A 14,474-nucleotide genomic window follows, 5' to 3' on the forward strand; every position below is an offset into this window, starting at 1 on the left:
ATTCAATTTAGTATTCATTCATGTTATATCAACGTTCATTTTTATATATATATATATATAAATGCATCTATATGAGGTTTTAACCTGGTCAGGTTTCAATAAAGAACTTATCAAACGATCTAAAACAGCACCAGTAATGGTGATACTACAGACACTGGCGCCCGGTGCTTAGTCTAACGTAAGTCTTTTTTTTTAATAGCGTATATTTTTCAACTCTTTATTTTCATATCTTAAACTTATTTTCATTTATTTAAATTGAAAGAGAATTAATTTGCATCAAATAAATAGATTAGTGGGATTAATAATATAACTAAAAAACAAAATTTAAAAAGTTTACAATATTATTCTGCTAAATGGTTACTGAAAATAATTAACAGAAAATGATCATCAGAATCTAATTAAATAAGACTAGATTTTAATTTTTTAATGGATTTATTTATCAAGATTAATATTATTTAATTTTCATTATACTTATTTATTGTGTGGATGATATTACATGGTTTACAGAAGCGGTATTGGAAATGGTGGTTATAAGCACTGGACTAAAGTTATAAAAACATCATAACGACGTGAATGCCATTTATTAAAAACCATTATTTTTTATCTGGGGTATCATGTATAAATTTAATTGACTTACTGACATAAATATATAGAAAATGTTTATTTTCTTATTCTGGGTTATAAGAAAAATTTATCATGAAATTAAATAAACGTCATCATTAATCGATGTGATAAACTAACACAAATTACTTTCCATAATAAAATTTAATATACACATCTCATAAACAGTTGTGCATTGTTCGATTACATCATGTACGTGTTCTTGTAATTAAATTAAAGTACACTGTCTTAAAGCACCTACTATTCAAAATTGCTAAAATGTGATAATGGATTTTGTGAAAATTTAAATTGTTAAAATTAATTGATTAAATTGTAATCAGGTTTTAACAATTAGTGATTCTGTCCTGAAACATAAATCGGGAAAACCCTTGAATAGCTCCGAAAAAAATATTTAACAGTGTATATATAATCTGAAAACAAGATAGCCTTGAAACTGTAGTCAGAGACATTGCTCGGAAGGATTAAACAGGCGTTAGCGAAATAAAAATTTTTAATATCATCATGTTAGCCCTAAAATTAATCACTTGAGCCCTAAAAATACCCGAAAACGTGTGAAAACGATTTTACTAAAACCACTATCAGAAATAAAGTTCGTTCGTTTTATTTCAATAAAGAGCTTCTTAACTTGAACAAAATATTAAATGTCGTGAATACCGATTCTAAACTGCCAAATTTTTTATAGAAATTCATTACATGGTGTTTTAAAATTAATGAATTTTCGTTTCATTTCCAGAAAAAATAATTCTTTATTGATTAAACGCGAAGATATTATATCATAACGTAAGGAATATTTAAGTGAAATTAAGCGATTTCATGAAGAGGATAAGAAAATTCATTATACTGATGAAACTTGGGTTAATGTGAAATAATGCGGAAAATGTACGAGAAAAGTATGGGTTGATAAAAAAATAGAGCGCAAAAGACACTTTTATAAAAACGTTTGTCAACTGGGGTGAAATCCCAGACTAGTAAATGTAAACGATTATTTGTCACGTACGTAGGAAGTGAAAATGGATTTTTAAAAGGTGGTTTATGGGTATTTGAATTTAGATTTTCCCAAGAGTATCACGATGAAATTAACGGTGTCAATTTTATGCAGTGGTTTAAAAAAATTATCGAAATGATTACAACTGTGTATACTAAAGATATTTTAAAAGTAGAAATTTTAAAACCAGTAAAATCAGTAAAACAAAAATATATTCATTATCAAGTAGATAAAATCGAAAAATCAAAAAAAATGTGTCGTGTTGCGTTTTTCCCCATACTATTGCAATTTTATCAGGATAGAATTAATACGAGCACAAGTCAAGGGCTACATTGGGAGTAATAACATAAAATTTAAGTTAGCGATGTAAAAAATATATTGATAGGTGTTAATAGAGTAGATGCAAATGGTTGGAAATATTATATTCAACATGTAATTAAAGAAGAAAATAACATAGGAAGCGGACAGTTTGTGTGAAAATATGATTGCAGATGATGTGATAAATTTGGAAAACGATGTCAATAGTTCAACAGACGGCAGCTTATGGAGTATTGAAGAAATACACTGAGGTAACAAATATTTTTTTCTATTTTATTTGATTTCATTTTTATGTTAAAAGTAAAAGGAATTTTTTTGTCGGATGGATTGGGATAAATTAAATTAGAATAATCATACTGTTGTGTTTGTTGCAAGCTTTTGTGAAACAATTTAAGGTATTAATTATCATGTTATGGGATTGTATACGATTAAATCTCTCTAGCACCTAGGATAATCCTTATTTAAAAAAAAAATAATGTACTATAATGATCCCATGTAAATTTTTATTAAAATCTTGGAATTAAAAAAAAAACTTAAGTTTTAAACGAAAATTTACATTTATTATAAAAAATATAATTATGAAATAAGAAAAATATGTTATATTACAGATCTTTTTAAGAAAAACGTTCTCAAAAATATGCCATTGAAATATCTTAAAATTTAAACTAGAATATTCAACTTATCAGTTTTAATAAATTTCACTGATATCTAAATTAGTTGTATTTAAACTTCTCAACAAAGCTGGATGAATTCTAATGACAAAATTCAAATTAAAAAATTATATAATTAAATTCTTAGTATTTTAATCACATAAATTAATTTATATATTTAAATTTATAAAAAAAAAATAATTAATACAACTTTAAGTATTTGTATTACAAGTCGGCATTATACAGAGCGTTTGAAAAGTAATTAATTACACACCTATAAAAAAATGGTTATATATTGAGTGATTGTAGTTTGTGCAATGCGATTAATTTTTCTAGAAGGTTGGTAATCCTGCGGTGTTTTCTGCTATCCATTTAGACTGGTGATTTTGAGAAGAGAAGGTGTGTCTAGTTCCTTGTTGTTTATAGTATCTCCGCGCCTTTGCACGATTGAGATTGAATCTTTCCGTGTGTGCCAAGACAACTTCAGAACAGCGAATATTTCTCGTTGTATACGTCTTCCGTTAGCACAGTGAGTATACACAGACAGTGAAATAGCAGTACTTCGTTAAATTTACAGGTAAACAGTTTTCTAATAGAAATAATGGAAGAACGTTAATAGAGAAATTTAGAGATACGCGATCGATTAAGTGGTAGACCATCTATCAGTACTCGATGAAGAAAACAGCGAGATATATCAGCTATTATGTAATGTAATACCAATAAGTCCAAGTGAAAATTGGCCCAGCAGAAAAACATCAGTATTGAAACTGCGCAAAAACAGTTGATAAAAAGCTGTCTGATCCCATATAATGTTATAGCTGTTCAAAGGTTATTGGCTACAGACTATGTTTTCTACATCGAAGAGGCATAATTCCATTTATCAGGCTTTGTATACGCATAGTACTCACGTTTGTGGTCTGCCAAAAAGTCCACATGCGATACATGAAATTCCTTATTACCTTCTGGTTATGCACATGACTAGAAGATTGGGGTGTGAACCGCAATATCCAAGACAAGATTAGTCGGCCATATATTCTTAGCAGAAACAATAAATTAAGTTTTTTATTATGCAATCCTTCATTAGTTTATGAGAGAACTAACCGAGTACGAAATTAGTAACGCTTGGATTCAACAAGACGGCGTGGTCGTGTATACAACCTGGCAGTCCATGAAGTTATTGTAAGAGTTCTTGGGAGATGAATCATTTCTAAGGGCTTAAGACCACTTCGTTCTCGGGACTTTTTGAATTCATTGATTTTTTTCTAGGATTAAGAAAAAAGTAATGTTTACCAAGGAAATCCCCACAGCCTCCAGGAACTTCAAACTGCTATTTGTGATTTCACCAAGAACATTTCCATGAACAATTTGCGAGAATTTTCGAAAACATAAAGAAACACGTTTAGATAAGACTGTATGTTCATAGAAACCATTTCCAATAACTACTCTAAGGTAAGGTAATGTTACGTTTACGTATATTATTATTATGTTAAGTATACGTGCGTGACAATTGTATAATTACTCATCAAACACACTTTGGTATACGTATGCAATACGTTAAATATATAAATATATTTGTATTGTAAGAAATGTTGACTAACATAGATCGCCAAAAAGAAAAGGTATTTTATAATATTTTACTTAGTTTATGAATATTTATCAATAAAAAAATAAATAAAAAATAAAATATTATTTTTACAAAAGATAGTTGGAAGCTGATATCAGGCAAGGGTGGACAAATAACAAATTTTAGTTTATATAATCTATTTTTCCGTTTCGCAAATATCACATTAATAATGCAAAATTTCTTGATTCCTGGTCCACACAACTTTTTGAACTTATTTAGTATTTTGAGAAGCTCTCTCCACAGATGATGTGTTTTTTCCGTCTTTTTCAGTTGTTATGAAAGTCAATAATTTTTTCTTTTTACTTATTCTGTTGGTATTTCCCACAATTCTATTCTTGGTAGTTATTTTTTTTATTTGCTCTTTTGCTGTGGAGGTCGTTTTTTCCAGTTATTTTTTTTACAAGATGAAGTTAAAACTTAACTTTTAACTTTGCTACAGAATTTTCGGATTATTAACTATTTAACTAGGAAAAAGAGAGCAGTTTTGAATATTAATTCTGAATATATTGGAGAAAGTTGTTATCTGTTAATATTTCAGGAAGAGTAAAAATAATAATTGAGGTTGATAATGCAAAATTAACGAATTTTTACCGCTTAATTTTTGAAAACTGATTATCAACCTTTTTATACAGTGATATCATTTTATCCTGCCCACCATGATACTATACATTATAATTCCACTACAGACTATCATACAGAGATACTCACATTTTATTTGATTCATGGAATGCAGTTAAAAACAACTGGTAATGTCTTACAGCCAGTATTGGAAGGGTCCACAATTTTCCTGAAGAAGGGTCCGAAACCTTAGCATCATATTTTTTAACATCAAGGCTAATTGAATTTATCTCATAAGAAATGGTGCAAAGGTTTCGGACCTTCCTTCAGAAAAATGGTGGAGACTTCCAATACTTGCTGTAAGACATTACCAGTTGTGCATAACTATCTTCTATGAATCAAATCAAATGTTGATTATCTCTGTATTGTCCATAATGGAAATTTAGTGTATAGTATCATAATGTGCATGATAAAATGAATTCACTGTATGTTTTCAAATTTACTTCTCTTGTTCTTCAGTGAATTTTCGTATGAAAGTTTCCATAGATGATGTCGATTCTCATTTCTTGCCACGATACTTCATATTCTCACCTAACATGATCCTTTGGTAATGAAAATCCGATACTCTGCTTCTCTAAGACTAATTTCATATTACATTTAATTCTACTTTCATATGATTTTCAGACCATTTTCCTCTTATTTTACCCATTGCATACTGAAAAGAAGAATGGGAAAAAATTTGAATTTTTAATATTATTGTCAGATATCATCCGGAAGTATTCCGTTCGGTAACACCTAGCGTCATGCTAAAAAATCGTGTCCTAAGGTGATTAACTGTGTTGAAAGAGATGTAAGTTGATATAATTTATTAAAGTAAAAAATATTTATTGTGTTTAATAAAGAATAAAATTAGTTAGTTAAATATACATTTTTGAAACAGGAAAGAGACAAACTTTACTAAGGCTAGCGTCAAGTGGGACGATAACTATACAAACCTACACAATGAACTGAATTGTTCTAAATAAGTAAATTGTTCTGTGCTTATGAATTGAATAAAAGTTACTTTCCAATGTTTTTCTCAAATGTTGAAAACTAGAATTGAGCCCTCTTCAATACTAACCGACATTCTATGTACTGTTGTCAATTCGTTGTATTATCAGAGTATATAAGTATATATTTCTATATATTTAGAAATAAAGAAACTATTTCATTCTAGAGAAAAATTATTTATATTACACGATTTAAATATATACTTGCATATACATATATTAGCAATATATATATATATATATATATATATATATATATATATATATATATATATATATATATATATTATTGTCTCACTTCGAGACAATTACAATAAACCCGTATTGTAGAAAAAGCTTTATCTAATTAAATAATTCATTCCGCAAAATTCATAATTAAAGAAAAAAATCCTATTCGGCACAGCCGAAGGCGGAGGTAGATATCACTGATGCTAAGTAGGGGACAAAAAAGATTTTCACCTTAAAGTTAAGAAAAACTTCAAATTTACTCAATACGATAATGGTTACGTGTGAAAAAAGTTTCACATGTTTAGCATACAACAAGCCTTATCTTACTATTCCAGCAATATTTTATTCATCCTTTGCTGTAAGGTTTGGTCATATCAAAAGTTGTTTCACACAAAGGTTTAAAGTAATGTTTAGTGGAATTTTAAATTCCACTTTAAAACGATTTGATACTGTGCCTCTTAAAGTATTTATGATTCTTTTTTGTCTTCAAAACCCAATTTTTTCAACCCCCTCGGCTAATGGTTGGTGATATTAAAAAAATCTACTTTGATAAGTTTTAGCCCCTATTCAAAGAATAGGAACTTTAAACGAATTCGGTGTTATACTTAATAAGAAAGTTATAGCTATATTTTACTTTTTTGAAAAAGCCCCCTTGATTTTCACCTCCATAGACCCATTTTGGTCGTTAACGAACTCAATCGATATTTTGAGACCAGTTATTTTTAAGGAACAATTTGAAAGTGATATTTGGCACAAAATTACGGCAGTTATCTAGTCCACAAGAAAGCGATATTTATATATATAAACTTTTGAGCTGACATTGGTTTTGGGGTCTGGGGGATGTGAAACGCGAAAATATATCTAAATTTTCCGGAAGTCGAATCATGATACCCATTACAATAGGTAGCGTTCTTATGAAATCTACATAATACTATCAAGTTAAGTAAAAATAATGAATTTTACTCAGATATTTTACTATCTATAAATGTCAAAAATATCGATCGAATTTATAATCTCAAAACTTATGAATAATTCTTCCTTTTATTGCACTATACACAACAAACATAATGACAATCATTCAGTTGGTGAGTTACTGATATGAAGAACCAATATATTTTCCTTCTTCCTGGACCTTTGTCTTCAAGTGTAAAACAGAAAATATAGTACTTTTCCAGGTGTCTTATTCCAGAGACAAATATTCAATTTTTTCCTTTTAAAAATTTCACTGATCTCAATTTTTATTTAACCTAATTTTCTAAGAACTTTCGTATTTTGAATCTTACACTTCCATCTAATCTTAAGCATTGTCTTATAAATGAATATTATTCTATAAGCCTGTGTTCGTTTCAGTGATTCTTTTGACATATTGAAACCCACACAGTTAACGAAATACAGATTCATTCGTTCCTCAGATGGTAATTTAAACCTTAATTATACAGCACAGTTATGAAAACTTAGGATAAATAATTAGAGTTTAAATTATACAAAACAGACACAACAGAAAATATTACAAAATGCCTAACAATTGAATTGGTGTAACGCAACATTATTTGGTAAAAAGAAACGATATGGTAAAACTTTGGAAAGAGCTAATACCTAAATTATATACGTGAAAATTTTGGTACTTGGATTTTTAGTAGTTAAAATTTATAAATTTTCTTAATTAACTTTAAATAAATAATAATGAACTCGAATGAATGTGAAATGTGATTACATATGTTATTTAAATAGAAGGAGATTAAAGTTTAATTATTCCTCCAAGAATTACATCGTCCGGTCCTTGTATCGTTTGGATTTACGCCACACGTATACAGGAAAGTAGCTCTCTCCTTGCTGTTTTACAGTACCACGATATTTTTTGTTGTACTGTTTAACATCCCCCACAACCTTTCAATAGTCTAATCTATATAAGCACACCAACGTCCGGATAAAATAAATTAAAATCGTGGTTAACGTTGAAGTGAAAAAAAAACAATCATTTCCGGCGTCGGCCTTTGATATGATCACTACAATTCACAAATATAAATTACAAGTGATAGTAAAGTAATTTTCTAGCAATTATTCGTGGACAAATATATATAGACATTCCGTAAATGGCGGCATTCCTTCACATCTATGACGAAGTAGTATCGTCTGTCTTTTATCCAGAAGATTCGGAGTTTAAATTCCAGTCAAACATAATATTTTTCATACACGCCAGAATTCCAGTTTAATATTCTTTTACACATGTTTAATGTTCATGTGTAAATTAATCTCTACCATTAGATCCTTTTTATCTGATATCATTTCGATAATATATATTTTTACGCTAGATATGGACATGGAATTTACGCAATAATTATATTTTTCGTGAGAGATTCGTTAACTTTGTTAGTCGAAATAAGCAACGGTTGTGCACCTGGCTTACAAAGAATAAAAGAAAATAATGTTTTATTTATTTATTCAGGAATGGTAAATGCTAGTTTTGCGGGTAAATAAAGGAACTGCCTTAGCATTTGCCTGGGTGGTAAAATCTTCATAGGAGCACAAAAATACACATTTAATAAGATGTAAAATATATGTAATTAAAGCCAAAATAATTAAGGATTTAAAATACAAATTTAGAATAAATAATAAAAATAATAAAGTTAAATAATAATAGTAATAAAGTTAGAACATGAACATAAAATATAGCAAAATATAATTCACTATACAGAAGGCATTTTCGAAAATTATTTGAACAAGTATTCATACGAGTATACAATATATATATATATATATAGGAAGCAGAAAATTCAGTTTTTTATAACTTTTTAGTTTCTTGTACGAAGTAAAAGAAATATTGTGCGAAAAATTTCGGTTTTCAGATTTCAACGGAAATATCCATTTTATTCACCTCTAAATCCATTTTGATTACTTTTGGCATGACGTCTGTACGACGTACATATGTAGCTCACGTAACTCAAAAATGATTAGCCAAAAGATGTTGAAATTTTTGATTTAGGACTGTTGTAACATCTAGTTGTGCACCTCCCCTTTTGATTGCAATCGACTGAACCAAAAGTGCCCAAAAAAACCCAAAATCCAAATTGTTTTGGATTTTGGCCTTTTTCTTAACTGCAGTAATAAGCCCTCACTGAGAGCTTTTTAACACATATTACAAGAGATACTTATTTTCATTGACTCCAGAGTTATAGCCGAAGGAAATTTTAATTAATGAAATATATGGATCTTATAAGGCAAAGGCACATTGATTCGTATTAGAATTCATCTTTTTTTTAATTTTTTTTTTCTTTTAGTCGAAATATATTAATTAATTAATAATTTATTAACCTTTACTTATAAAAAAGTTTTACGATAAATAAAAATTCAATAATTAAAGTTAATATACAAAAAACCGCTTACCTACAATTGAATCCAAAGCGTTCAAGCGCTTTCGGAATTAAATTCTATCTTCAGGAAATCTCATATTCGTCCTATTTGTAATAATAATCAAAATTTCACTTGTAACTTATAAAAAATGGTGGTATTTGCTTAAAACATAGCAGTTGGTTGTCATATGTTATACAATTATGTCAACATAAACGTCCTCTTAATTTGGTAGTCTCCTATTCAATAACAACAAAAAAAATTATGTAAAAAAATCAGAAGGAAATAAAATTTTACGTACTTTCGATTTAAAAAAAAATGTGTATATATAATTTAATAGGCGTAAGTTATGCGGTGACCACATCAGATTTATTCTTTGTAAAAATGAAAAAATTTTTAAAATCATTGACGGAGTAACAATATTGTTTCTTAGAAGAAAACATTTAACTGGATTTTAAATAAACAGGTTTAAGTAAACATTTTTTAAGTAGATTTTAAGTAAACATAGTTTTTAAATGGTTTTATAATAAAAAAAGGTAACAGAAGCATAATAAGACCATTTCTTGTAAGCCAATTTATTGTGTTGAATTATAAAATTTTGCTGTACGGTTGGGTAGAGATGGCTGTTGTTATACTTTAAGAATAAATGATTATTCTTTTTAGAAAATATTGAACATTTACAAATATTAATACAAATTAAGTTAAAATTTTTAAATTTAAGTCTACACGATTTATATTTATGGACCCCAAATCAATAATCTGAAAATTCATTTTTCTGCTTAAATACTTGTTCTTATATTTCGAAGAAACCTCACAAGATATAAAATAAATATTTAATAATGATGACAAGCTTATAATTTTTTATAAGGCGCTTCAAAGCAAAGCAGCATGGTTGATTTTGTTGCAAAGAAAACTTGTCATCTAATAAAGAACCAAAAAATTTCGCTTTATGTGAAACAAAAAACTATCGTTATAATATCTGAGAGTTGTATTAGCGAAATCGGCAAAGTTTCGTCTATTTGACTTATCTTGACTTCAATATTTAAGAGGATTAAAATAGGTCTTTCTGTAATGGAGATTTAAGGGTTGGACGAATTATATGTTATATGTTGCCTTCTGGTCATATTGTTGGGTAATTCAATTAAAAATGTTTTGATTTAGGGATTCCGGGCTGTAACGAGTTAATCACAAACAGGAAATGCGGCTGGGTACAGTTCCTCACTCTACAAAGCTGCACTAAATATCAGTAAACCTCTAGAATATCACACCAATCAGTTAGCAACAACAAAATAACTGAAGGATTTAAAGATTATTCTTCTAGTAAGTAAATATGATACAAAATATTTAATAAATTCGACGTCTATTTATTAAAATAAAAAAAAAATGATATTTATAATATAATATACAGAGTGTTTCTAAAATGGTGGGCTGGCTACACTTTTTTGGATTCTACTTGTAAAACTAAACAATAAATATCCTTAGGAAAAATAGTAATTTCTCCTTCGTTCTCCCCCAGACCACAATTTTTTATTTTAAATAAAAATTTATATGTCATGGTCGGATACAGGAATCAAATTTATATTTGATGAGCGTCAGTAATAAAGTTATAAAATTAGCAAAAAATCAGGACTTCAATACCTTCGTAAATTACAAAATGGCGGCCATGTTTATTTTTCAATCCGTTATATCTCCACAAATATTAATTTTATCAAAATTTATGTTATTCTCTAAAATATTAAGCCTCTTACTTTAAACAAAATTACATTTTATTTTTTTAACTAGGTTAAGAAATAATCCAGTTTTGGTAGAAAATTGATGTTATAATTTTGTGCCATAATTATTAGTTCTATTATTGTGAGAAAATTATTACTTAATTTGATGTATACTTGAATTAAAAATAAATAAAAACAATTAATATTCAATTGAATTGAACATAAAGTGGAGGACATGAAAATAGACACAAAATTATAACATTAATTTTCTCCCATAACTCGGCTATTTGTTAACCGATTTTTAAAAATAAAATGTAATTTTGTTCAAAATAAAAGGCTTAATATTTTAGCAAAGGCATACATTTTGATAAAACCTATATTTATGGAGATATAACGGATTGAAAAATAAACAAGGCTGCCATTTTGTAATTTGCGAAGGTATTTAAGTTCTGATTTTTTGCTAATTTTAAAATTTTATTACCAAGACGCTTACCAAATATTAATGTGATTCGTCTATCCGACCTTGATCTATTAATTTTTACATAAAAACAACAAAATGGCGGACAGCGGAGAACGAAGAAAAAATTACCATTTTTCCTAAGGATATTTTTTGTTTAGGTTTACAAATAGAATTCGAAAAGGTATAGCCAGCCAACATTTTAGAAACACTCTGTACATAAGTATCAATATTTTGATCGTAAATAGCAAATTTTTAAACCATAAGATTGTAATGAGTAATAACGTTTCACTATGAACATTTGTTAAAATACTGCTTTTCTCTTATACGTAAAAGATTAATACCACGGAAATTAGGTTTTAAGTAATTGGTTTTTTTTTTCATTTCAAAGATCAAACTTTTAAGTACATACATATCAAAACGTGTAATTTGAATCATAGTAATATTTAATGGATTAAAAAATAATTCTAAATGAAAGGTTATAAAGAGACAGATAACTGATTACGATATTGACTAGTTGAACGTTGAGATTGTCCGCATTTTAGTAACAAAATATTTTTATCCTTTATAGAATATCTGGGGAAAGAACTAAACTCAACCAAAAAAAATCTTAATTAATAAAAAAAAGTAACAAATTTATCAATTCCATGACTTATAATATTTAAGTATTATGTTAAAATAAAAAGTATTAAATACAAATCTTTTTATAATTTTTATAGTTTAGTTTGTCTTGGCGGCACAAACGGTAGTGTATTTGATTGCTACCCAAATGTCCCAGGTTCAGTTACCGAAATCTATAAATAATGAATTTACTTCAAAGAATTGAACTTAATTAAGGGAAATTAAAAATAACAAAAATATTAAACTTTCACTACAAAAAAAAAATTAAAAATCTATCAGGATAAAAAGAGTTTTACATAGAACAAATTTATACATTTACAAGTTCAGACAGATTTTTTGTTATACAAAATTTAAAAATATAATATATTATTAATAATTACATTAATTAAATTACGAGATAATTATTGGGGGATTTTGGACGAGTAATTGTTTTTTTTTTTATATAATAAAAAAAATGTATAATGTACAATCTCAAAAAAAAAAAATATTTTCAAGCTTCAAATTTCATTAATTAACTTTTAATAAGTGAACAGATTCATGAATTAAATTGCAAAAGTATAATTATTAAAAAAAAAAAAAAATAAACATATTAGGTGGACAATTTATAAAGAAAAAAAAAATGTTTTAAACAAAACTTCCTTGACATCCAGTTAATTTTCAGTCACTATTATCAATCAATGTCTCTCCCCAAATAAATCACAATAAAGAAGGCCATTTAATATAAAAAACAGTGGCTGATGAATCACAAATATTTTTAACATAAGGCAATTCTTTAACCTCAATAAAACAGAACAGTTTATGTAGAATTTTATATGAATTTAATTTATCAATTAGCAAACATTGCAGTGACGCTCTACAATTTATTAATATAAAAATAATATTTATTCTCCTTTCTGTTTTGAAGTAACATTTATCATCATTATTTCCTTATTTGCTGTTAGGATGAGAATGGATGTGTACAGAACTCTGCGTTGGAGCTGTGACTTTCTCTCCCGAAAGTCTATCAGAGCAGAGAGTGATAGGGTATGTTTACATCAGGGGTTTGTTAAATTTGTGGATTTTTTTTTTATTTTTAAAAGTAAATCAAGAGTACTTAGAGTAAATTGAATTGTAGAACAAATCTGCTGTTACGATTGTTCTGTTGGTACGAGGATAGTATTTCTGGTGTTTAAAGACACATTCAAGTAATGATATAAGTGTATAGTCTAACTGAAGTTAGATATTGAAAGAGGTTTAGTGTGAAACCTTCGATGTTAGAGGAAGGCGGAAATCGCGTTTCCGCGAATCGGTTAATTAGATAGTTAAGGGTTGTAATTTATGGTAGGTGGTCGTGGTTGGAAGAAGCCATACGAAGGCGAGTGGATTGTATAAATACACTGATGGAAATGTCGGCCCAGGCATTTGCATCGGTGGCCCCTTTATTTCTTTTCCTGTTTAGACTCCAGGAATCACCGTCAGGTATTACTTCAGAGAATGATATGTATAAGTTGTAAAGTTGTAAGTAAAGTGTAGTCTTGTACAGTCTCAGGTCAACTATTTCTGAGATGTGTGATTAATTTAAACCCAACCACCACAGAAGACCGGTACTCGGATTTGAATTCGTACTCGATACTTGGTCTTTACTCGGATTTGAACATTGGAACTCTCGACTTCGAAATCAGCTAATTTGCGAAGACGCGTTCACCACCAGACCAATCCGTTGGGTTGCATCGGTGGCATCCTAACAGAGGCCAAACTGATGACTGTGTTGTGTTATCAAGTTTAAATGGTTTTAAAGACGACCTCCGGTAAAGCCCATAGAGCGAGGAACGAAGGAGGTGGTGTGGCGACCGGGATCGTTACAAAGGATTTCTCTCCTACGGAGGTTAGGATGTACAACCTTTCTTGAGAATCAAACAAATTTGAACTATAACAATTTTTATCTAATATGTACTTATTTTTAAGTACATGACCTTTTTTACCAGATAAGAACAAAATATCGTTTATCAATTTTTATTATTCATAATTTTACCACTTCATTTTTGTTTAACAGGAAATGTGTAAAGATTGAGGTCAAGACGTAACTATTAAATTTTTAAATTCTCAATCCTTTGTTCTTTGATTTGATTTTAACTTACTCTTGGCCACAATTTGTTAGGTTTTAATTTTTTAAAAATTTAGGATATAAAAAAGTATATTTAAACTATTGTTCCATGAATAAAGGGGACAGTATTCTAATTGTGTTTAACAAACAAGTCTGGTGCAGGATTAAAAACAAACCTTCATTAGATATCCAGGAAATTTCCGGGTTCTGTTCACTTACA

The sequence above is a fragment of the Lycorma delicatula genome, chromosome 8, assembly GCF_047948215.1.
Source record: "Lycorma delicatula isolate Av1 chromosome 8, ASM4794821v1, whole genome shotgun sequence".
NCBI classification, from domain to species: Eukaryota; Metazoa; Arthropoda; class Insecta; order Hemiptera; family Fulgoridae; genus Lycorma; species Lycorma delicatula.